At 39.3% G+C, this 24812-nt stretch overlaps 1 protein-coding gene and 1 long non-coding RNA gene across 2 annotated transcripts in view; both read left to right on the top strand.

Annotated features, from left to right (window-relative positions):
* AKTIP (AKT interacting protein) overlaps positions 1–24812 on the top strand; it is a 1131926-nt gene that overhangs the window by 874167 nt on the left and 232947 nt on the right. The window lies entirely within an intron of this gene.
* LOC108962081 (uncharacterized) lies at positions 17656–23336 on the top strand. The gene is made up of 3 exons (XR_001990582.3): positions 17656–17746; positions 21540–21717; positions 23164–23336. It is a non-coding gene; the product is annotated as an uncharacterized LOC108962081 (long non-coding RNA).

Below are 24812 nucleotides of genomic sequence, written 5' to 3'. Positions count from 1 at the left end.
AAATATTTTGCTAAGGAACTTAAGTATGACTTACTGAGAACTGAAGGTTGACAAGTTTAAATACTGTAATAGCAAAACAAACAAACAAAAACCTTTCAGTTCACTTGTGGATTAGTAGTTAATACTCAGAAATCTGCAAGCTACAGCTATCTGTGCTGTTATAATCCAAAAGAAGAACTCTACTTTTTCTGTTTTTTCAAAGGAAGATCTTAATCACCTCTTTGTAAGCCACCAAACCCCTTATTAAAAGTCTGGGCCCAATCCTCCCTTGAAAGCATGGCCCCAGCAAACTATGGGCTTTGATCCTAAATTGAGAACAACAGTACTGAAGGTAACAGTATGTGATTAAGGACTGCAAAATTTGGGCCACTGACATTAGTGAGACTGACTGCTCATGTGAGAAAGAACAATTTCATAAGATTAAGGACCATTATTATGTTTGGTAGTTGTATTCTTATTAACTCTTCCTCATTATTTATTCAGCTTAAGATGAGCAATATTAATGTGTTGATATTGACAACATTTATCAGTGGAAACTAGAGTAAAAATGACTGAAGCAATTTTCTTTTCCTTTTTTAATTATTTAAACTTCTGTTTATAGCATAATACTATATACTGTAAAAAACAGTAGATTAATGGTACAGTTGCTAGTCTTGCTCTTCAACTTCATATTTTTTTAATAACTTACTGACAATCTGAATAATTAAGCATAGTTTTCTGTTAACTTTACATTGTTCTCACAGACACATAAATTGTTTTCCTGCTGTTCTAAATGTGTACCAGTAAGAGGGACCTGGAGGGACCTGCTGGGGCCTGGCACAGGGTGCTCCAGTCAAGAGGGAAGGAGATAATGGGACATTATCCTCCAGTTCTCCTGTACAATTAAGGCCAAAATTAATATAACATTAACAGCTGGGCTGTTCATTGAGTTCTATAACCAAACCAGAGTAACAGCCATTCTCCTCAGAGAATTCAGGTTGTCCCCATCCTTAGGGACTGGGGAGGTCTCTCAGATGACCCATAAGTTCTCTCTGGAAGAATGTAAGTACAAGTGCTACCCCAGAAGCTTTGGGATGGTTACTTTTCTTTTGTGGGGAAAGTGTCTGAACTGGACTGGTAACTGTAACTTCAGTTTACCTGCAGAATGAGGCATTGTGACAGCTCTGACATTGAGGAACTCGAAATATCATTTTAGCATCTAAGAAAAAAAAGAAAAAAGAAAAAAGGCAGACATTTGTCTTGCTTTACCTTTAAAAGCCTTGCAGTGGTACATCTCTGATTTCAGATTTTTGTGTTTGTCGCAAATAGGAAATGTCGAAAGAACCTGGAGCTTATCAGCTTAGCTCTTTCCTTTGAGAGGAAATAGAATTAGAACCTGCATGTGCTTGGCTTATGCTTCATAATGCATTTTATTATTACAATTATAAATTAGGCCTCTGGGCACAAAAATACAACATAACTAAGAACATAACTAACCAAAGTAAATTGATGCCTGCCCTAAAATATTTTACCCTCACAGAATACTAGAGACTGCCTCTCACTCGGGGCTCTCCTTTCCTAAGTGGGTCTGTTGGCACAGTATTACAGTGCTGTAACTAGTCCAGGCCTTGAATCTGAGCCACACTTTGGTTTCCATCCACTCATCACAACTGGAGAGTCTTGTAGGCTTTTGGCTGACTTTCTCCTTCTACAGGTGGTGGAAGGCCAGCTGCAAATGGGTTTGTTCTCATTAACTGTGCAATAAGCCCTGAGCTTTTCAGTGCTGGTGATGGAGGAGAGATAATCTTGTGTGTGTGTGATTGCACATCCTTCCATGCTGGGATTCCGTGGTGCAGGAGTCAGACCTTGGCTTACCATTTTCCATAGGATCAGCTGTAAGAAAGCCTGTGTTAGTGATACAGTCCTGTTTCCTGGATATTATGCAGTTATCCAAATTTTTCAAAATGGGAGTAGTAATACTACCCTACCAACTTGTGCCTGATGACTGCAATCATGAATGTTTCTGAGGAGAGACAGTTATTAGAATCAAATTGGTTGTCTTCTTTGTAACTTCAGCTTATCTTGTGAAAATACTGTCAGAATAATATATGCTTCCTTTTTAACCAAGAAGTTCTACTCTTGATCGATAGGACTTACTTTTCATTTGTCATCTTAATGAATTATTAGTCTTCCAGGGTTTTTTAGTACATTTCAGACTCTCTTTATGCAGCAGACAGCTGTGACAAGCTGAGATGGAAAACTAGCCTAAGCTCTGGTGCTAAATAGGGACTGGTACTCTTAGATCTCACTGAGTCCTCCTTATTTATATAACTAAGGTATTTGGACTAATGCCAGCTGCTGTAGGAAGAAGTGATGCTGCAGAGTGCCCTGGTGCTGAGGCTTGACATTGACACAGTGATTACACCTGGGAACTGGCTGTAGTGTGGCCCTGACAGGAGGGTCCGGGGCTGGGAAGTATCTCCTTTGCTAGAGAAAAGGTTCCAGCAGTGTGGCCAAGAACCTTAGGGACTGGTGTCCCCAGAAGTTTTAGGGATGGGGTTTCAAAGTATGTGACCTGTTTCCCTGCACATCAGGGCTGCTGCTGCAAACCAACCCATGCAGCTCTGGAGCTCCACAGAAACTGTAGTTCATGGAGGCTGGGGTTGGACTTTCTGGGCTGGGCTGCTATTCCAGCTGTGTGCAGCAAGAGGTATCATCAGAAAATGCCACTTTTTCTGTTCAGGTTTTCTGCCTTTTAGTGACAACATTAAGTGCTTTTGCATTGTTGCTTCAGGATTTTAGTAAGACTTTTTGTGTTTTGTTTTTGTGTTTTGTTTTGGTTTTTTGCAGTTTTTTGTGAGTTTACCTTTGCTTTGGGTGCAAATGAGGTAAATGAAGTTTTCATGTTCAGTAAGTTGCTTTTGGTCCATAAACATTAACTTTGCATGTCAAAGCTGTCCTAGGGCAACCCTGATGTGCACACAGTAGTGTTTTCATCTTTTCTATAAGTATTTGTAGTTGACCATGCATTACAATAGAGCATTCCTCTCTTTTGACTTTGCCCTTTTATTTTTTTAGTTTGTTCAATTTATTTGCACAGAAGGGGGAAGAAGTTTTTATGGAAAAGATAAACTGCAGACGTAACTCTGTGTGCAGATATGTGTGTATGTAGTAAATCTGCTGAAAAGCTGTTTATAGATTTTGGTGAGAAGGCATTGTCTCCATTTTTATGAAGATTATGAAATCTTTGGGGTTTGTTTATGTACGTACAAAGTTCTGTGGGAAAAAATGTGAGAATGGCGAGGAAACATCAGAAGTAAAAAGTTAGCTTCAGTTCTGCTATTGCATTCTAAATGTCATATTCATCCTTTATTTCCTCAGTGAACACTTCCTCCCATGTTTGTATGCTACTGTATTTCAAGACTGTTTTCCAATGAAGGGAAGTCTTATCATGTCATTCATGCTTGAAATATTTTGCTGTTTCTGATGTTCCAAAATGTCAGAGTGTGTTTCTGAGTGCCCTAGACTTTTGGAATAGACAGAAAAATTGAGTGAACCACAGAAAATTATTGTCTAGTAGTAGTGAAATAAAAACTTACAGGACTGAGGATTATTGTTTTCAAATTCCTTCTATATATTACTTTATACCATAATGTCATTTCTGGTTTTGCTCAAGTGTTGGCTAAGCCAGCAGTCAGAGCACCCTAAACCAGGAAGTCCCAAATCTTGGCAGGCATTTTGGCAACGTGCTTTGGCTGGATCCTAAGTACAATTGTCCTGTTTGCTTACTAGTAAAACAACAAAAGTTCTTCAGTGAAAACAAACCAAAATTGTAATTGTTTTGAATTAGTGGCTGGTCGACTTAAAAGCTTAAAATTATTTGATATTTGCATAGGTCCCTTGCCCAATCATAGCTTCATGACAGGCTTAGTGAAATAAATTTGACACACAAAATAGCATAAAATATCCCTGGGTTGTACCCGCTGACAGGTTATGACAATTTTGTATTTGGATTCAGATCTCTAATATTTTTAATTGAGCTAAGTTCCAGCGTGCTAATCTCTCTGTATTTTTGATATCTACTATTGCATTTATTATGTTAAAAGTCTGTACATTTCAAACAATTGTTTTAGACATAAGCATAGGAAAGCTTTAGTAATGTATGGAGAATTTACTGCTGTGGTATTCCTTTTTTAAGGGAATAATTGAACATTACTGGTCTAGTATCACTGTCTTTTCATTTGTCTTTCATCACTGCCCCTTTCAATACCATTCATCTATGGACTAATGCAATGCCTGCGAAGTCAATAGAAGTCATTCAGTTGACATCAATGAACAATGAATCAGGCCCTTTAAAAAGAAGGAACTAGAGTTTACAAGGGTTAAACAGAGCAGTGAGAAAAAACACTCTGAGGCAGGAATTGTGACTTCTGTGTCCACACAGCACCTGGCCCTTCCCTGACATTCAGAACAGTGACAAAATGACCAATTCTCAGTCTTCACTGGTAGCTCTGATAAGGGAAGACAGTTTTACCAGTCAACATCTGAATTGTTTTTCTGTGCAAAGCCTCAGCAGGTATCAATAATTGTAATACACAGTAAAATCTGTTCCGATAAGTGTCATTGACGCAGATGTTGAAAATCTTTGTGTGTAATTGCTTCTGCCCAGTGTTTCCAAAGAGCTCACCTTGCTATCAGTCTTTCTTTGTTCTGATTAAGTTGTAATCACTCAAAAGCAGATTCAGAAGCTGCCCCTCCTTCCCTCCAAGAAACAGTGTTTGCTTTATACCCAAATGTGACATTGCACACTGGAGCAATCGAAAGAGGCCGCAATGATCAATGGAGGGCCCAATCAAAGCCTCACAGATAGGCAGCCATTCGTCGCTGTTTGATATAAAAGGTGTTTTATTTCTCATCACTTTTTTGTCACTGAAAGAATGCTTCCTACGTGCAGATTAATTAAAGTGTAAACATTAAATATTGATTGATGCATTATCAGCATGGAGCAGTTGCCTCCACTCAGATTGATTCCTGCAGTGATTTATTGTCATATTTGTGGAGTCATTTCACTCGATAACAAAGAGAAATAGCCTGCTCCCTCTACCTTTCAGGCTTGCTTTCTGGCACTTGCAGTGCACCTCCTCATCCTCAGTGACTCCCATTTTTTGTTTTCTAGAACTAACATGGTGTCACCATAATTTCAGTAAAGAACCTTAGCGCTTTTTATTTTGGTATTTGCATAGTCAGTTATAGTTCAGTGGGAAGCTGGCAGCCCTGTGCTCTCAAATGGAACATCTCTGGTTAACACTTCCACCCTGTGCTCCACACAGATGCTTTCCATGACCCTGCTCAGGCACAACTTTGCAAGGACAGTTTCAAGTCATTCAAATTCACTCACTGCCAACTTGACAGAAAGGTGAACTTTCAAGAGAGTAACGTTATTCAGGTCACTGCTATGGCTAAATTATCCAATTAGTTACTCTGAGTAGGAGCATGGCCATACACTAGACTATCAATTTAAAGAATTTCAGGTTTTTACTCTCACTTTTGAGAAAAGACCTCCATTCAAGCCTTATGGAGCATTTAAAATGAAGCAAAGTTTTGTGGGATGTTATTGAGCATCTGGATTAGAATTTTTTTCAAAAATAATATTAATTTGCTGTAGTTTTTGGAAGTGGATTGAAGTGAGATAGTATTCCAAACCCTTTCCTCTTCTCCCTGAAAATCTTTAGTGTTCTTATTCGGCGTTCATCTGTGTCAGGAATGGCTACTCTCAGCACCACATGTTGTGCTATCTGCTGCACACAGCCATCTGAGCCAAAAGAAGCCATCGCCCTGAAGTCAGGTATTTGCTCCAGACTGCTGCAGGCCTTCCTTCTCTGTGTTTTCACCAGGCTGATGGTCACCCAGCACATTTGCAGAAGCTGCCAGTGCTGCCTGGAGCTACCCTCAGTGACCCAATCAGCTGCAAGAGAAAACCATTTGTGGAATTGCTTTGTTCTGCAGTAACAAAACTTAATCTCTTACATACATGGATTTCATTTACCACTCAGGGAATTAGAGTACTAAAGTCTGCTGAAGTCAAATGTGTGAGCAAGACCACAAAAATATGTAATAGGCAACTGGTGATTTTGATTCAGTCAAGCAGCAAAACATTAACCTTTGGTCACAGTAGCAAGGAATGCTAAACTTGTGAATTTACTGCAGCAGATAATTTCACTCCTGTACCTGCAGGAGATCATAGGAGTGGTTTCCTCCATAAGGAGAGGCTGTGCCAAACTGGCTCTCTAAGAATGGTGTGCTATAATTTCTCTAAAGGGCTGTTGCAAACATGGTGTGAGACTTCATTAAGATAGGTATGCACTTGTACTGCTGCCATTCCTGCCCATCCCTGTCACTCACAAGCACTTGCCCAACAACACTTTATGTAGGATGCTTTGATATTTTACAGATGTAACCAAGCCTGGGAGAAAATGCTGCTGTTCTAGATACTTCCTCCCTTTGCTTTTCCTACCAGATGCTCTTCCTGTCCTCCTGCTTTGTCATTTTCCATTCCAAACCAAAATTATTTTCTTTGCATCAGCTTGCTGAAAACTGGGCAGTCACACCAGAATCTGACACTCCTGAAATTAAAAATCAAATACACCAACCTTAAGGTATTGCAACATGGTGCTCATCTGAGTCCCTTCAAAGCAGTGCCCTTGCAAATCACTTTTCCCCTGATCTTCATTTGCTGCTGCCCTTCCTACCCTCTGAACTGCTGTCACTTTAGTTAGACTGTCACCCTGATTGAAGTTGTCAGCTCTGCCAGGGAAGGACCTTGCCTTCCTGTGTCCCTACCCAGCTGTGCAATCCAGCGTGGCTGCACAGCCACCACCGACTGCTGCAAATGCAGGGCCACCAGCCTCCTGCTTGCAACACTGCTCTAAACAAAATCTGCCATCGTTTTTGTAGATTACATGTATACTTTTTAAAGATCCTAGTACATTTTCTGCAGAAAATGTTCTTGAAGGTCTCTATTTTCAGGTGAGAGCTTACATCAGCTAGGGAAAGAAACTTTAATACTTTTCATACAGGTAATTCTAGCAAATAATATTCAGTTGGGATTGCATTGTCTTTGTTTAGATAGGGCCACACAAAAACAAATTAAGAGATATCTCAGTTGCAAAGGATGTGTTTTGCAGATCAAAAGTGGACCTGAGAAACATGTAAAGAACCGTTCCCTCTGGGGACATCAGAGCACCTTTGAAACAACTGGAAAGCTTTGGCTGGCTTCAGTGGGCCCAGGCTTTCCTGGATGGCTTTCAGAGGTGCTTACACTCACCTTGGACTAATTGTAACTTGCATGCAGCCAGGAATAGTTCCTAGAAGGGAGCAGCCCCAAGGAAGTCACCAGTTTAGGAAGAGCTCAGGGTGTAACTCTGATGTGGTTTGTCCTGGTATAAGTTACCCCAACGGTATTGGCAGCTGCAGGCACCTTCCCAGCTGTGGGTGTGGGTCCTTGCTGCTTTTCAGCACTGGTATCAGTGGGGCAAACTGGAGTTATCTGGGAATGCTGCTGCTGGGAAGAAACAGCACAAACCAGGGCACAGCAAGTCTGTGTTTCTCTCAGCCCCATAAGAGCTGCTGTGGTGGGCAACTACACAGAGTTTACAGATATTAGGAATATTTGGGGAAACCATGGAACAGAGAATAGTAAAGAGATCTTTTTTAAAGCTACTAAAGTAACTTTGTGAAAGCAGTGTATGATTTAATACTTCTCAAATACCATCCTCCTGGGCTGGATTCTGAAAAGAACAAGGTATTTGTGAAGTGAACTTGTCCCTCAGTGCACCTCAGTCTTATAGAGCTGGTGTATAAAAACCATACAGTAGTTAATAATGAAAATTTTAAATAATTTAATTTGTTTTGATGTTTTAAATAAGATGAAAACTTGTTTTTTTTCTTTATATGCTTTTCCCAGGATCATTCCTTTCCCAGGTTGGAAAGATACACGTCTTAGAATACTTCTCTTGAATTCTGATTAGCGTTTCCTTTCACCATGGACAATTAAATCTGACATGAAGGAATACAAAAAGATGTTTGTGAAGTATTTAGAAAGCTCAGTACTGACCTAGATGCTGGAGTTTTTGATATGTTCATATACACAGGGCTTGTAAACCTGTCCTAAGGATTCAAACTCAAAAGAAGCTCCCACTGCAAAATAAAATAAATTTTAAACATATTTTAAAAATCCCCAAAGTTGTGATGATAAATACAAGCTGTAGAAGGCAGCAGTCCTCCCCATTTTGCTGAGGAGACTGCTCTACAGCAGGGGTTGGATATTAATTCCAACCAGTCTGCTAATTTTCCATATGAAGTTACAGTCATATGGCCATTTTGACCAAATAGACTCTCCTATGAATTTAGATTAGCATATTGATGCAAATTACTCAACTGTTTCCTTGTATCTCTACACGACCTGCAGGATGAACACTGTTGCCCTAAATTGTGATATTTCCCCTACAAAAATGAGCTTACTATTTTTGAGGCAACAATTACAGGGTGCATGAGAATGATGTGTTATTTCCTGAAATTGTATGTAATTTATTTTTAAGAGTTTGAAACAGAGTTTTGAAGTTAAATGCATATCATCTTTGTAACTGCTCAAATAGTCTTATTTTACATTTCCTGAAATACCTTTGAAGTTAAATGCAAATAAGGGGAAAATAAATTACAACTAGTGGAGTGACCAGTGTCTGATTATATGCAGCATAATTAACTCCATCCTTCACATAATGTTTGTCTTACACTTATCCCCTGTACTTCAGAATCATTGAAATGATTGGTGATTCTTTGCTTGGGGAAAGCTGTTAAGTTTGTTCATAAGGTGGACCTTTTTATTCACTTTTAGGTCATGAAGATTTAGCATTTTAAAAACACTGATTCAAAATTTATTTAATGTTAATAATAAGCAGCTACAATTCAAATAGTCAAACTGCTCAAAATAGTCTTTTCTGTTCATCTCTAATCCTTATTTACCTACAGTAATTTGACTTAGGAAAAATTGATGGGATTTAGTACTTTAATTTGACTATTATAATATTTAGAACCATTAAATAGATTAATAAGGCACATTTACCCTTTCTTTGCCTGTTCTGTAGTCTACAAACAGAAATGGTATTTCAAATTAACAGACTTCTATTGGAAGAAACCATTTTAGTCCAAAAAGAAGATTTTTCATTCTTAGACTATTACTTGTATTATGACAGAAATTAACTTTTTTGTGACCTGTAAGTAACTGTGTCTCCTCATGCTAGGAATAAGACTTGGCAGCCACAGCTGGAGTTAACTGTACATTGAGGTCTAAGTCCTTTATTTATAGTTTTTTGTATTTGCTAATGATACTGTGGAGTTCAGGGGTGCAGACAATAAAGAGTACAAATAAAATCTGTGCCTCGTGTCTGGAGCCCTGTTCCATTTCTTTCCTCCAGTGGCATCAAGAGTTTCCTCAAATTTTCCTGTGCTGGGAAATCTCCAGGGTTGGTGCGCGAGTCTTTGACGCCGTTAACAATTTCAATCTGCACCATTAAAGCTGCATTTTCTCACCGTCCCCTGGTAATTGTTGCAAGGACTTGGACAAGTGAGACTATCCAAAGGCATCAGTAAGGTCAAACCGTGGTAGAAAGAGCTCTGATTTTATCCTGGAGATTGATGCTTGTATCACCTTTTTTTCGATTCAGCAGCTGGGGTTATAAAATGTACTCGCAATCACTGATAACATGTTAGATCAGACAACAAGTGGAGGAACACAGTATTTTATACACTCTGGGTAGTTTTACCTAATGCAACAATAAATCAGGAAAGGCAGAGGTCTTTTGTAAATTTTAATGAAAATTCAACTGCTGAAAATATGGTTACTTCTGGCTGAAGTTCTAGAAATATGAATTTGCTTCCATTCTTTAAAGCTGTAAAAATTGTTTTAACTACAAACTTTCTGGTAAGGCAGTAAAGAAGAAAGCAATCAAAGAAGAGACAGCACGTCCAATATATTATAATTAGTTTGTCATTGGCTAGAAGCAAACTGAGGGGAGGGGACCAGACAGTAAAATGTACTTTGAGTTAGTTGTAAAGAATTCCCTTTCTGAGCACCATCTAAAAAAAACTTTGTACATGAATGAGACTAAAGTTGGTTGAATGGGCTCATTGTGCCATTTCATAGAAATAAAATCATGATAAAATTTTAAAGTATTTGCCAACTAATCAATAAGCCACATTTTTATGCAACTCCAGAATGTTTAGTAGAGAACTTTTTCTTCCACTGATTGTTATAGCTACTGAAAAATATGCTTTTTTATTGTTGCAAAATTGCAGCTATATATGGCAAACCTGATAGAAATTTATTAAATTAGTGTCACAACAGGAAAATGGGGGTATAGAAATAAAGAACCTTAAAGAATACAAATATGCTGCTACACTTCTACAGCATCTTTCTTTCTTGTAAGTTTAAAGCAATATTTCTGTAAAATTAGCTGTACTGTTTCCTGAAAGCTCTCAGACTACAGAAAAAGACCCAAATCTGCACCAAGTGGCCAGGCTCATTTGAACACCAAAGACTTGAACAGCAATACGAAGAATTTATACTTGTTTAGAAGTCACACAAAAAGTGGAATTTATTCAGTTCTTCACTTCCCCAAGGTAGATTTTTCCTTGATTCATTTTTTACAAATTATGTCATCCACATACATGATTTTTTTTTAAATATAAACTAAGGTATGATATTTGTTATTGCTTGGGCTTTTCTTGTTTTTCTTCTTTATTTCAGATATTTCTCTTCGATTTCATCCATTTTTGAGTACCTTGTCTGGTTAATGGAACATTAGTTGAACTTTGATACTTTCATGATTGATTCAGAGCAGAACTAATAAGATTTAAATGAATATTAAAAAAAAAATTTAACAATAACATTTTAAATGAAACATCTTTTGAATAATTTAAAAGTTATAATTTTTCCTTATTACTAGTGTTCCTACACAGAAATTATGAATTATACGTATAGAGTTGTTTCTGGTAGCCTTCTTACAAACTTAAAATGATTGTCAGAATTTTATAGAATAATATTTTAAAACTATTGTTTGCTCTCATTTTTATGATTTTCCCAGTACTCTTTTGTTGGCTTCAAGGGGTTCTTCCCAAATTACATTGGTGTCACTCTGGAATGAGATCAACTCAGTTCAACAACCCCAAACATCACTCTTACCCACAAAAGACCACTGGCTTTCACCACTCTCAGAGGTACAAAAGGTGAGCTGCAGATTCCTACCTTCCATTGCTTCTGGTGCTTCTGTACCTGCATAAACAAAGAATATTTCTTTCTCAAACTGGTATATATTATAATTAGCTAAAATACATTTCCCATTTTTTTTTCTGTTATGTAAATTGTGTGTTAGGAGCTAATTTCTGATCTCTACTTGAATACTTGAGTAACTTTTAATTTACTGTCTAGATTTCAAACCTCACCATGTGAACTCTCATTAAAACATAATAATGGCAGCAAGAGCTGTGGCCAAGAGATTAATATTTAGGCCGTGGATAGGAGCTTTCAGAAAGCCTGTGGTAGTTTTGAAAAACATTCTATCCAGAATGACAGAAATGAAAACTGTTTGGAAGTTCCCAGCCAGGGAGCAATGCTGTATATCCTTTAGAAACTCCCTGGGCTTCCACAGACTGCTTGGGAAAGGCAGCACCAGTTCTGGCAAAGTGCATTCCCTCATGCATTGTGATGTATTTCTGCAAACTTACTATCAAGCAAAACAAGTTTCCAGTGGTTCTGCATCTGTTCCTGCTCAGCCAAGGTGCCTCTGGGAATATATTTCCCCTTGCAGCAGCAGGTGGCGTTGAACAGCTCACGTTATTCTCACTCTCATAATCATTTTGTCTTACATGTAGTAAAAGCTTCTCTCCCAAAAGAGAGAATCTGCAAGAGAAATTCAACAAGATTTACAGATGCAGCAGGATTTCCTACATGACTAAAGTAGGGGTAAGTTCTTCCAACTTTAATCACACTGAGAAATAAGACTATAGATAGTGTATTTAAGTGACAGCAAAAACAGGTGTGGTAGAGTAATATCTTAATTGCATTTTATTTTCCTATCCACAAAAATCTCTTGAAACGCCACTGAGTTCATAAAGAGTTGTGATAAGGTCAAGTTATCACGTGCCAGCTCATTCACTCTCCAGCAGATACACAAACCTGAGCTAGTCTGTGGCATTCTTTCCACACTCTACCTCCACAGGCAAAGGAAAGGTTCCCTTCCCAAATAGATTCAGTGTGTGTTGTGTTCAGAGAACACAGGGCAGTGCTGCAGATTTACCCCACAGCAAGTGAGAACAGAATGAGAATTACCATCTTCTGAACTGTTCTGAAACTGCTTCCAAAAATCAAGGGGCATTGCAGAAGAAGTTCAAAACACCTCCTAATGATTTCCTGGGTTTATTTTTAAAATACGGCATGTACATAAAACAAAAAAAAAAAGTAATTATTTTTACCTACACACAGGTTACCTGTTACACAGGTAACATTTAAGAACAGGAGCCTTTACAAGCAAATAACTATACATCAGTTTATATAGTTAGTCTTTGCACTAATTATGAGCATTTAAGAAATCCATCCATCTTTCTTTCATCAACAGTCAGAGTTTTCCATTTGCATATCTAATAATTTATGGCATGTCCTGACCCCAAGCAGTAATTGAACCAATAGATCTTCAGCCTAGATTTACTCATCTGGCTGCCACAGTAATGTAACTCTGCAGGAGTTTTGGATTACTCCAAATGCCATCTCCTCTTCTGAGAGGTTGACAGTCACAGGCAAAATTTGACCTCCCAAATGTCAAGGCAAAAACTCCCTTGCCTAATTTAGACTAACTGACTCTCCTTTTGGAATACTTCAGATAAAAAGAAGAGGGCACAATGATTAGTCCCAATGTTACCCCAGGAAGATGATCTTTGATGTAAGACTCTGTAATGATAAATGAATTCTCCTTGGAGTTTAAAACCATGTAAGAGGGGGAAATCTATGTACCAGAGCTTGTAATAAGTAATGTAAAAACTAAAGGGGGGGGTGGGGGTGGGAAGAGAGAAACTGTTACATTTGAGAGGAATCTCATGATCTGAGCCAGACTGATGAGACTTGAGCTGAGAGATTTGGAAGGGGTAGATGGGGTGCTTTTCTGCCTCAAGCAAGCCATGGCACAGGGCAAAACCACTCAGCCAAGAGCCTGTGTTTCATCTTCTCAAAATGTTGTTTAGAAGCCAACTTCAAGGCAGCATTATATGCCTCAGTAAAGTGTTCTCAAAAGCTTTGAACAAGAAAAATGCCAGCAAACACACAGCCCTGCACTGCTTCAGTGTCTTTGCTGAATACTAACTATAGAGCAAATGCAGCCAGGGAAGTTGTGGGTTTACAGCAGGTATAACTTGGGAAACTCCCTCTGCCATTCAGACACTTGTGGCTGTGTGGGGCAGGTGCAGAGACTGCTCACACTGCTGCTGCTTCCAAGCCATGGATCAGATCTTGTGAAAAGGCTCTGGGTTTGAAATTTTCTAACCCTCATCTGTTGGCTATTCTGTTTTCCTGGAAAGGAGCTCCATTGAATAAGCCCTGGCAGACACACAGAGCTGTGCTGTTGCTACTGACACGAGTCCCAAAACAACACATCCAGGCGGTGAGAAAATGCTACTGTCTCACAACTGTGGAGCTAAAACAGAAAAGAGCAGCAAAGGTACAAACATGGAAAATCTGACCCAGTCCCCAATTAATGGCATAAAGAGTATTTATCTATGGATGATTAAGTGCTGCCCTTGTTCCTTGGTAGCAAAGTTCAATGATGATAGACATCTTGGAAAACAGGTAGATGGACAGAAAGATAGATATCCTCAGCTGCTTCAGCTATCCATAACATGCCATGTGCTGCCAGCACTGCTTTAGCCTGACCAATTGCCTCAGTAACATGTTCCATCTTGTCTGATCAATATTAGCACTTCAGTAACCCTGCAGAGTTGCAGCTCTCTGCTAGCACAGGAAGAGCCTCGTCCTCCCTTCTTGTATAGAAAGAGCCATATGCAAGAAGAATAACCATTAGCTGTTTAAATACTTTCATTTAATTGCTCTCATCAACTTTGGGCTTCCTTTGGTACCTGTTCTGCAAATACTTTGGAACAAAAAGAAAAAACTGAAGCATAAGAAAATGAATGAACACTGGGAGAGTTTAACAAGAAATCTGAGTTTGGTGCCCAGCCTCCTGTCCAAGCAATTACTGTGTGCCTCAGTTCTTTAGAATTAAAATGGGATTAATGACACCATTAAATCACCTGTTGTAAGGCTAAGGATATTCATGTGATTAGGAGACCTACATGAGAATAAGACCCAGAGGCAGAACTGCTGCTGTTTCCTCCTGAGATTAGGAGCTGACTGAGATACTGAAGGAGACATGACACAGAAGTGGAGGATCAAAAAGTTCATGAGCATTTTGGGAATAACAGCACTGGAAGAAAAAAAAAATGGTTTTACCTCACAAAATCTTTCATTAACTGGCAAACAAGGGCAAAGTAGAATAGAATGCTATTCTCCCTACCACTGTAAGAGTGTGTTCCTGGTAAGAGTCTGGGAAAACAGCAAATACCAGTGAGAGTCAGAAACTGGGGCCTGTCCCTTGGCACCCTGAGGACATACAGAACGATGGGAAGTTTTTTGTGTTGTCTTTGTCATCTTTGAAAGTCCTTCTTACCTTACTGCACAGGGCAACAGGAGCTAAATCCTGTTTTGTTAAAGTGAAACCAAACTCTGTTGAAATGGTCTGCAAAAGTACAAGGAGAGACAAAATATCCCTTCCCTCTACTTGTTGATCTCTCACATTTCTAGTTTCTCTGTCTACATTGGCCAGTCACCATTCCTGTCTTCTTCTCTTTTTTTGTTTTCCTTTTCCTGTCAGGTTTCTTCAGCCATGCTTTTTTTTTTCCAGGTGGAAGAAGAAAGAAAGGTACAGCTAGAGAATCAACCACCATCATAAGGCTAAATATTTGTTCACTTGCTTAAAATGTAGCAAGTCCTGGAGTGCTCTCTGTTTACCCAAGAGGATTTCAGCATAGAGGCTTGCTCCAGAAAGCTATTTGTTTAGAAAAGAGAAAAATCCTGCAGATCAGTGTAATCTCTGTTACTCTAGGAATTACTGAGTGTAATGTGGTGTGAGTGGGTGGGGTTCTTCTCCTTAGTAAAGCAGCAGCTCATGGGAAAGACTGAGTGCTATAAAGTCTGCATCCTAGGAGAAACAGAACCTCAACATCAAATGTCAGAAATTCAGAAGGTTCAAGCTTATCAACTGATATTTTAAGTTGTTGCTGAGCAAAATTTTCCTTTAAGTCAAAATAATGGGTTTGGATCCTTCAGGTTTTTCCCTTATAAACTTCCAGACTAGGACAGCAGCCACATGACAGGGTCAAAATCCCATCATGTTCTTAAGGACAAATGCCTCTTCCCGAGATGGGGGAGTAAAGACAAAGGTGCTGAGAACTTCATTGCTCATGAACAACTCTGAATTTTGTTCTACAGAGGGAGGATATTGAAGAATTTTCACCCCAGTTCAGGATTTATCATGGTGAGGACAGCACAGTATAACAGATTAAGCTACTGTAAGCGGTGGTACAAGAAAACTTGCCTTTAGAAGGAGGATAAAACATAAGAAAGCTCAAACAAATAATAGGTTTGTTTCCTATTAAAAGTTAAGTTTTCCTTTTTTCATCCCATTTTTCAGGTTAAAGTCAGTGAGCAAAAACCATGTGCATTGTGTGGACGGTTGTTCTGCAAAGATGACTGGCAGAAAAAAGGCAAAAAATACAACTACAGCAGCGTGGCACAGCAGAAACCAGCTCATTGGGGATGGTAGATGGACAGAACAGTAGTAGTTTTGCTTAATTTTATATTTTTGCCATTATTTTGTTCATTAAATATTTAAAAAATCATTTGGGCAATTGTACCGCTGAGACAGTGATTTGCTATAAGATTTAAAGTATACTTTTGGATAATTTCAAATTGTTTTCTGTCTTTATTTGACTGAATTTGCCACACTGAAACTGAATCAAACCATTGATTTATCACAAGTGTTTTATTCCTTATTCTAGATCTGTGCAGATCTAAGTTGTAAAGTAGGAAAGCAGTAGAAAGTTGGACCTGTAAATATTTTAGAGAAAACTGCTCTTCTGTGGAACTTTATGCTGTTTTTCTCTGGTCCTATTGAGTGCTTTACAGAAGCTCATTTGGGAAATGTATTCTTTGATTTTGGTAATCAATTGATCAACATTTGAAGCTTTGCTCAGACACACAGCTATTGTGAAGAGCAGTTCTTTTGAATATCCATTTGACTGTGTTTGTGATGCTTGCTTTATTCCACTCTGCTCCAGGCAAATTAAAATGTACTGCTATATAATAAGTATGGGAAGGTTAGCATTCACAATTTAGGGATAAAACATTTTGACAGTTCTATTCTACATTTGCATTTAAAAATCGTAATGCATTTGATTAGAGCCTATGTTTATCATAGGATCTCTTGGAGGCATTGCTGCTGTGAGATTGTTACCTTTCAGGATTTGTTCTGGACTGTGTGTCTCTGGGGGAGCACAAAAGCCTGCTGCTTCCACAGGCATGTTATTTTCTGGTCCATGGTATGTCTCATTTTCTTTAATCTCTGATGGGGCTCCACCTGCACTGCTGCTGCTGAGTCATCTGTGTTGGTGTCTGAGATATTTTTGGTGTGCAGAGTTAGGCAGGTACCTGTGCACTGTTCTGCCTTATATGCTTGCCATGCTCTTCAACTGGTCCCCAAACTCTCAGTTCTTAGGGCAGTGTAGAATCCCCATGGGGAAAGAGGCAGGCATTGTCTGGGCAGGGACAGGAGATCCTGCCTCCACAACCATTATCCTTGCTGATGAACAGGTGATGCTCAAGCACAGTGTGTGCACAGACAATGGGCAGCATTCTGAGCTCAGGAAAATGATCACTGACACAGGCTGATGTCTGAAGGATGCACCACTAAAACTGTCAGGATTACTTGCTTTGCTTTTTTTTATCTGTCATCTTTCTGCATTAGGGGATTCAAGTAACCTGATATAATATCTGCAACACTGCCGTCACCAAGAAAACATTCAGATAATAAGGCTGTCTCAAGAGACCATGTGTAAGTTAGACCAAGTGATAAAAAAAAAACCAAAAACTAACCAACACACTGGCTAGATAGTTCAGCGTTTTCAGAAGAGCAGAAATAAAGAAAAAACCCACATTGTAGGGTTTGCAGGAAAATGTATTTGAGTTGAAGTAAGGCCTTCTCCCCAGTCTTTCAGCCAATCTCTAGAGACTGTGTAATTATTAGATTTCCCTTGGGAAGGATGTGGACTCAGGTGATACCAGAAAACTTGTGCAGTGAATTCTCCAGGAGCTCCTTTCTACATTTTGCCCCATTAATCTGCCTCCAAAGCCCTGAAAACTCATATACCCTCAAACTGCTGTGAATTGTCATTTTCCATGCCTTCCTTCACATTTGGGAGCTGTTTCTTCTGACTCAGCAATAAATAGCAGAGAAGGGGTGGATTCTGGGAATTCAGAGATATTATGTGCACAAAGTCCTCTTCTGATTGTGAAGGGGACGACTGGTAAATCCTCTCTGTGCACCCAGACTGGGTCTTGCGCTGAAAAACATCAAAATCTGAATTATACAGAGGCTATGCAGCACTATGGGTAAGTACTTTCGCCTTTCATGTCTTATTATGTTGTTAATTAGTTAATGTTTGTAAAGCACTTTGAAGATGAAAAGCCCTATATAAGTTCTAAGTGTTATTATCTCTAGGGACCTAGGTTCAATTCAAAGGTGCTTAATTACATATGCCATAAATTAGACTTAATGAGTTGTAGAATCATACATTTTATGCAATGCATGCAGATTTCCCAGCCAGAGCTGGGTCTTATGGCCTGCTGCAGTACTTCTGTAGGTATTCAGAGTTGTTAAGAAAATTACACAAAAATAGACCAGATAATTTCTAATAATGATTTGATTGTATTTCAGTACTATTTGGGACTTGGTGGAGCTAACCACTGGGAGCTTTGCTCAGCTGTATCTAGGGATTTTCCCGTAACCAAATTGCTGAAGGTAACAGTTTTGGGGTTATTTTAATTAGGATATAGACATAATTCTAATCCGTGTTTCTGTATTTTGGCTTGGCAAAAGGGTGCTGAGAAGTATTGGTATGACTGTTGTCCTTCCAGTAAGACCCTGAAATGTCCCATTAGAGGACCACTTCATGTTGGGTTATGTTCACAAGCATAAAAAAAGAATTTCCCATCTCTAGAGATACTGCGTAATTTACAAGCAATTACGAGCGGGTAGCCTGCAAAAAGGGGAAGCCACAGTTATAGGAAAATGTGGTTTCATTGGCTTTGCAGAGCTGAGAGTTTCCATGTTTTGTAACTTACATGTTTTGTGGCCAGAAAGCTGTAGACTTTGCCCTGCTCCGGCCCCAGCAGCAGGGCAGATGTCCACGGTGAGCAGGCAACTTCTCCTGGCTCTTACAAAACCAGCAGCATCACCCACCTGACCTAGAGGGGCTCTCATGTGTCCCTGCAGCAGAAGAAATCCATTTTACCTTGGGCCTTCCACGGGCATATAGAGGGAGGCAGGATTTATGCTGCATATAAATATCTTAGGAGCAATTGTGTTCATTAGTACAAGCCAGGTAGATTGGAAAAACGAATTATTAGCAATTTACTATGAGTGTCACTAACAGACTCACTCAAAAGTATTTATCCCAAAGTGAAAGTCATTTGATTTGGCTAATGTTTATTGTAAGCATATGCAGACTGTCTTCCAGGGAAAAATGTATTTTTGAGTGCTCCAGACAAGTGAAACTGGTGAGCCCGCAGTCCTGAGAAAGCATCTGTAACCGCAGCCAAAAGGGGAACAATGTTTCTGACACTCTTTCAAGACATGTGTTTGAAGCATGGGTTCCCATCACTTTCAGAGCCTTTGCAGGCCTTTTCTTTATATAGATTTAGACAAGTCAACATGGGCCTAGGTTCAGTGTGATAAATGCCTCTGTGATTTCTCCCTCATCTATTCTCTGCTGTTATTTTAATGTTTATTTAGAACAGAAGTATGTTCCTTAAATGGGCCAGACCACAGCTCCTGACAGTGTTCATCACTTACTTTTCCATATTCCCAAGAAATGGATCTAGTCTTACACCATAATTCCTGGGGTGCATCTCTTTCAAAAACAAGACATGATTTTGATGGATACTTTTCATATGCTCTAATAAATAGGAACTTCACATGAATGCTGATTTGAGCTCCAGGCTGTGGTTAAATGTTTTGATAGTGCAGCAAACTTATCAACAAACCTTTCCTTCCCTACTCTCTCCCCTTCCCTTTTTACAAAGAACAGATTTTTATCCGACTGGCTTGTGACTTGGGGATTTTTACAAGCAGGTTTAGGAACTTGTCAAATATTTGAAAATTTCAGTCTGAAAACAAAACAGAAAAATCCCACAACCTAAAAGCCCAATGTTTTATACAGTATGTATTAACTGGGTATTTTGTTTTTTTACATGATGAAATACCTACAGGACTCTGTTCTCTGACCTAACTATCAGTACTTAACTAAAAATTACCAGTCTGATGCCTTTTTTAATACTCCAAGACACCTTTTATACTGATATAACTCACTGAGCTACCAAGTCACTGGAGCTGCAGGACACTTTTTGTTTCCAAATTCCTGTAGCCTTTAGTCAAAAGGTGATAAGAATTTTCATATTGGTTTTATTTAATCTTGGCTTTTCCAGCCTGTCTCCTTTCCTCCTCTGTTTCCAAGATGTCAGTGACTGACATGCTCTGGCAGTGCTATCACTGTTGCTCAAACATGAGTGAAGAGCAAGTGGGACAGTTGTGAGCTTGAGCAGCTGCACTGAAGTGCCTGTTGCAGAGACATCAGGCAGCAGGGACAACTGTACAGCAGAGAGCACCTTGATACAGCCAGGCCTTCAAGGCCAAGAGACCAATGGCTGGGGAGGCTGCTCCCCCAGAAAATCTTCATGGGCTCAAGAAGCAGTAAATGTGCATGGAGAAACAACTTGGTGAGTTAACATCCAGTACAGAACTCTGGTCACTTGGTGGTTGTGTCTGGTTGGGAGTTTTACAAAAACTAGCCATGCTTTTGGTTTGTGACTTCCTCACACATTTTCCTGTGTTAAGTCCCTAATTTAACAAAGCACTGACCACTCTCCTCTGAAAATCTGTGGCTGTGGAAACATTACCCCTGCAGGAGGTCTGGAAGACTTCTGGACCCTTAGTGCTTCTGACTTCCTCTCTCTGTGAGCAAAGAGTTATCACAGGTCAACTGCAGAGTGGAAAGTGTGGCAGCAAATTCTGGGGTAAGCCCAGATTTAATATTGATGTCTCTTTATACTATGGTGGATAAAAATCATCCATGCCTCCTAACAGAATATGGTACAGATGTATGTGAATCATCACAAACTTGTTGGTGCCTGTTATTTCAGTGGATTTTTTTTGTCAGCAGACTTGAAAAGTGTACTACTGGTCTGCTGCATGGTTCTTGAATTGCTTTCTCTCTACAATCATGTTGCAGAAAGAAAGAAAATCAAATGCAAAATTTAAAAAACAAAGTGTCTGGTCTGAGAGCATTCAAAATTAGGTTTGCAGGTATTTAATTCCAGGAGTAGCATTATGACACCAAATATTTTAGTCTCATGCACACAATATCATGTACATATTACTTCAACAAGAAGCTCTGTCTTCTGTGGTTTAAGAGCATGCCTTCAGTTTAACCCTCAATTCAGTAAAACATTTCTATTCTGAATGATAGTTAAGTTTAAATTCAGACATGTCTGCAAATCCATCGTGTTTGATGTCTGAGATTAATGAGGTTAACAACAGGCTGAAGTGTTGTCCTGAACCAGAGTTTGATTTGACAATGTGTAACAAAGTGTATGTGCCCACCAGCATTTCTATTTTGTTTCAGGAAATAGGCAATGAAATTATTTAATAAGTATTCATCAGAAAATCTGTTTTGACTGTGTCTTTACACTTAAGCCTGAATTTAGTTCTGCATTAGGGATTGGTTGGAATTTTGATTTAAGTAGGAGCACAGTCCATGGCTTTATGCATCTATCAGGACAGATTTATGAATTAAGGTGGTAAAGTCACACTGTTGCCTGACAAAGAATATCAGAAAGCTGTTAGACTTAAAAATGAGCAACTCTATAAAGCTGGAGTTTGTCATGGAAACATCATCACATCAACTAATTGGTGTTACTCATTCACCCCTTTAGAGTAATTATTTGTAATTGTTATTATTGCAGCATATGTCCACCATTTAAGCAGTGCATGTTCCTGGGAAGAGCTGGGTCATTTATGAGAGAAACTGAGAAACTGAGTTGAAAATGTCAAATCAAGCAGGCAGATGGAACTATTTCATTTGCTCTTAAACAAATTTATCGTTTTTTCTCTTACTTCCTCCTACAGGCAAACAGGGAAGCAAGCTAATGCTATCTGCTGGTTTCACAAGAAAAAAAGTCAGAAATACCATAACCACTAAAAGACATCTTGAATAAAGAAACACTTTACTTTGGTGGACCCAATCTTCAGGGGTGCATCCAGTTTCTCTGATACAGGTACCTGTGAGCCGGAAAGGCACACTCAGGTGAGCTGTGAGCTTTGGCCCTGTGTCACTGAGAAAGGTAGAAATGGCCCTTCAGTCACCAATGAGCAAAGAGTAAATCCACAGATAACCTGTTTATGGACCCTTCTGCTAGCAGATAAAATCAGGGTATTTACAGAAAATCTGTTGCAGTTGTTTTTGTCTTGCATTGATAATGGGACTCATACTGGTGTGATTTAAGAGTCAGAATTAAAAAATAATCAAAACCTACAATTGCTTCATCTAGATTTCTGGGAGGAACCATTGAAACTTTGTTCAGAATTACCCACAATTATGAAAAAATGCTCTTTTGTTCTTACATTAATTTGCTTACAGACGGATTTATAATATCCTTTAAAAAATTGATGTTACACCCATCTGCATGTGCTTAAGCTCAGTTTGCTAAAATGTACTGCTTGAGCTCATGACGAAAGCTACTACTATTGTTTGCCTGCACAATACAAAAGGAAATAAAATGAAAGGCTCAGAATGGACTGTTGCAAATCAAGACTTCAAAATCTCAGTTAAACTGCTTTTTGTTCAATATCTTTTATTACAAGAAGAGGCACTTATCACAGATATTTGGGATTTTTGGCAGTAAAAAATAATACTGAATGTTCAGATGATGATGAAGAAGCATTATTGTCTTCCAATGCCACTAAAATTGAAGTTTCCATTTACATCATTTTTTTTTAAATTGGGGTGTTTGGTTCTTTTTCCACAAAGATCTCAAAGAGATAAGTTAAGCTTATTAGCCTGAATGTGGCAGTTAATATGCTGATGTTAAGAACATACTTAAAGCCAAGAGCTCTTGACTAGGCATTTTGACTCATTAAAGGAGAAATAAATGTCAAAATGAAGGTAAAATTGTAATACAGAATCTATTAATAAAGCACTCTGAAGAAACTGCCTGTTATTTGTTACTAGAGAAGTTGATATACATTTCTGTAATGAAAAAATTCTCAATAAGAAAATATAGATATTACAATTCCCTTACTTACACTGAAGAAATTTAATATCAAATGTATAGAAAAATGCTCCTTCATTGTTCCAATCATAAGATCAGTGTCCAGTGAATAGCAATTTGTGTAGTCTTACGATCTGACATCCTAGGTCCAATCAACTTGTGGGAAGTGATGGAAAGAGCTTTTTAAATGCTGCAGAGAGGTGACAGCCTGGAAAAAGCTAATTAAAGAATGTTTTTAAATTGTGTTCCTTAGGATCTTTCGCTTAAAAACAAGCTCAATTGGAAAAAAAAAATAGACTAAGAGGGTGCCGATGTCAGTGCAGCAGCAGTAGTCCAAGTGTAGATTGTATATTGCTTAAATGATTCAGATCCTTTGATATGGTTTGGCAAATGAAAACCTTCTCTTACTATAAGTCATTTTTAGCATCTGGATTTGCATGCATGTATTATATCTGTTATATTAATTACATCTATTTTCACAGGTATAGACAGACGTAGCCCAGTCGTGTGGCACCCATGAATAGATCCAGTGAGCCTGTGCAGCTGTGTTTTGATCAGCAAAGAGGATTCCTGGCATCGAGAACTGAAATCACCTAGTGGCTATGACAAGCACATCTAAGTATGTAGCAAGTGAAAATCAAGGGTTTCTGTAAGGAAGAAGTAAGGACACCTACCACAAAAAATTAAAAGTAAAATAACCTTTAATAATTGCAACAATGTAAATCCCATTCTGTGTATTGCTCTAAACTGGCATTTAGCCATCCATCATTTGCTGGCTCATAAAGCTGATTTGTGCTCCTCCCTCCCCTCCCTGTTTCTAGGAGCTGCTGGCCTCTTTTCACCACTCCTTTCCCATAGGCACACAACTGGGACCCAAACACTCTTTTGTCTCTTCCTCTGGAACTCTGCTTTGTGACACATGGGGAAAGGGGGGGCTGTGAGCAGCTTGCTTTCTTCTTCATTGTGTAATGGCACTTATAAACTCTGTCGATAGACACTTGGGAGGTGTCTAAAATGTTAGACAAGGAAACAGGTATAATTCAGAGGAAACCTGACCTTGATTGAATAGGGTCAAAATGCCTCAACCAGCTCTTTCATTTGAAACTCCTCATTTACAGGCTCAGACTTCTTTCATTGTGGCTTAGAGTTGACAAATATGTGTGGGTCTGTGTTACTCTGAAAAATAAGAAGTGTTAAAGAAACTTCCCAGTGTGACCACTCAGGAGACCCCCCGGCAGCCACACTGCCAAGGACAGAGACTGTCACTGCTGCCAGAGAAGCGCCTTGCCTGCCGCAGCCGCAGTGACCCGGTCCCTGCACACCCCATTCACCCTCCCACCAGGTTTCCTCACCAGGTTTCCCACAGCAGACTCAGATGTCTCGTTTTATAACACCACTTATTCCCAGCAGTGACACAGGAGCAGCCCGGGCCGGCGCCTCCGAGGAGGAAACCAGCCAAGAAACCCCCGGCCTTTAGCACCTTTTATACCTTTTACACCTTTTATCCTCTCCCCATCTCTCCCAAGGCAAGTCTCGCTCTTCTGGCTCCCGCCCGCTCTCCGTGTCCATCATCTCGCTGGCGTCACCCATCCCCTTTGTTACCCAAAGGATCAGCGATTCCCGGCTCCTGCTGTGTCTCTCAGTGTCCATTCACCTGGCCCGCATCCCCATCTTCACGCCTTTGTTATCCCCAGGGTTGGCACTTCACGGCCTCTTGTCTCGGGCTCCCACCCGCAGCTCAATCTGCATCTCAATCTCCAATTTGTGAGCCGGGCTACCTGGACCAGCAGCATTCCTCAGCAGCTGTCCATATGGATTTAGGGAATTCCAGGATTAAACAAACTCCTTGTGGAGAACACACAATTTCTATCCCCTCAGAAGGTTGTAGCACCAAAAATTGTGGAGATGACAAAAATTTGTTTTCAGGAATCCTGTCTGGGTATCCCCAGGTATTAGCATCAAGCAGCTGAGTTCAAGCTCCAGCTTCCTAATTCCCAGGTCTATTTGTATATGTTAATTAAGCTCCTGAGGAAACAAAAAAGGACTGAGCTCAAATTATGTGTCTAAGAGTTAGAATTTTCCTCCTGACATTTAGAAAAATCTAAGGCTGTAAGCCACCAAAGGCTTTTGA

This window comes from Serinus canaria, chromosome 11 (assembly GCF_022539315.1).
Source record: "Serinus canaria isolate serCan28SL12 chromosome 11, serCan2020, whole genome shotgun sequence".
Lineage (NCBI taxonomy): Eukaryota > Metazoa > Chordata > Aves > Passeriformes > Fringillidae > Serinus > Serinus canaria.
The sequence above is the reverse complement of the archived record's forward strand: the minus strand, read 5'-3'. Positions and strand labels throughout refer to the sequence as shown.